Below are 2,081 nucleotides of genomic sequence, written 5' to 3' on the forward strand. Positions count from 1 at the left end.
CGGCTGGGGAAATGCAAGTCAGTACAATGTGGAAATGAGGAAGGAACCTGAGTGGGGGCGGGAGAGTGGGAGGGCGGCTGCAGTTCTCCATCATGGCTGGGGCCCTGAGGCAGCCAGAAGCAGAGCCTGGAAGCCTCACGTGTGTGCATACATGCAAGTGTGTGCATACATGCAAGTGTGTGCACGCATGTGTGTGCGTGCATGCATGTGCACATGCATGCATGTGTGTGAATACGTGTGTGCATGCACGTGGGTGCATGTGTGGGTGCATGTGTGTGTGCATGTGTGTATGTTGGCCCCCACCCTAAGCACCCCCACATCTAAGTCCCCACCAAAACTCCCCCATCTAAGGACTTGAAGCTGGGTGGTGGGTACGTGAGGGTTCATTATACTTTTCCGCTTTTGATTTCTTTGGTTTTTCCACAGTAAAACATTCAGGAAAACAGAACCTTTAGCGTTTTCTTGTCCTGAGAGGATGTAGTGGTAATGATTGAAATGCTCAAATTTTGGAGTCTAGTATCTCGACTGCATCTTTAAATCTTAGCTCTGCCTGACCTCAGGCAAGCCCCTCAATCTCTCTGAACCTCAGTTTCCTCTTCTGCAGAGTGGGGAAAAGAATAGGACTTTCGCTCCCTGGGTGACTGTGAGGACAGAGTGAGCTTTCAACCCTGTAAAGCATTTAGCGCAATGACCCTGCATCAAATGCAGCTATTAATATTACACTGATTTCAAAAGTAATCCACGTTCGTTGGCTAAAAGGTGAGAAAGAAACAAGAGAATAAAAACTACACACGTAATCCCCTCTTCCAGAGACAAGCCGAAGCATATTTTAGAGTATTTCTCTCCCTCTCTACCTTTTGTCGGTAAGAGTAGTTAGTCCGTGTTTGTTTGTTTCTCTTTTAACAAACAAATATGGGATCACTGTGGTCAGTTTTGTAAAGTTCCCCCTTTTCAATAAATGATATGTAGTGACATTCTCCCCCAGCACTGAACATTTCATTGCTTCCGCATCCCACAGTTTTCTTCACCAAGATTCTGTTTTTATACATATTTACCCCTTCCTTTGACAGATGTAGAACCTGAGGCTTTGCAGGGAGAAGTGCTCTTCCCACAGTCACTCAGAGAGCTGCTAGCAGAGCCGGGATCAAAACACAGCCCGCCAGACCATCCCACACCAGCTCGAGTCCTTCAGTGCCTTGGGGGGACGTAGACGCTCCCAACCCCCACCCCAGCTTTCCAGACAGGTCCCTGTCTGCTCAGGCCCCCGTCCCTCCCTCTGCAGCAGCCTCAGGCCTTGGGTGGGCGGGAACCCCGCGGGGCAGCCTGCTGGGTCTCCATGGTGATGAGAGGAGGGGCAGGGCTGCGGAGGGAGCAGCGACTCCTCTCCCGCTGGGTCCCCATCAGCCCCCTGGAGCCGTGTCTCTACGACTCTGATTTTATGAAAGTCTAATGAAGCCCGCTGAGCCTGGGGGACATAGGACCTTCTGAGGGTTTTTTTTTTTCTTTGTCTTTTCACTTGGTTCTAATAGGGTCTCCCTTTCTGCTCCCAACTGGAATCCTGGCTTGCTTGAGAATGAAAGCAGTATACAGAGCACCTACTATGTGCCAGATGCATCACATGTGTTATTTCCGTGCCTAAGAACAACCTAAGAGGGAGGGATGGTTCTTTCCTGTTTTGGAGATGAGGAAACTGAGTCACAGAGCAATCACATCACTGTCATGGTCATTGTGCCTTTTATGGAGAGAAGACTTTTCCGCTACCTGGGCAGTTGCCAGGAAGTCTTGTCACCCTAGACCCCCACCCTGGGTCCTCCTTCCTTCAAGCAACTTGCACCCCCAGACTCAGACGTTCGCATCTGTACACGCAAGATAGCTCTAAGTAGCAGCCGATGCAGACTGACGACTTGTTGTAAAATTAGATTTTTGAAAAAGTATCTTGCACATTTTTGAACACCTCCAGTTCTTAACTGCCCAAAGCTCCTGAGTCCCCCCAGGCCCAGGCCGATGTCGCATCTGTGAGGGGGTCAGTTAGGAAAGGAGCATTAAGATGAAATCACATGATGATGAGTTAATACTGCTGT

Source organism: Lemur catta, chromosome 17 (assembly GCF_020740605.2).
Source record: "Lemur catta isolate mLemCat1 chromosome 17, mLemCat1.pri, whole genome shotgun sequence".
Taxonomy (NCBI): Eukaryota; Metazoa; Chordata; class Mammalia; order Primates; family Lemuridae; genus Lemur; species Lemur catta.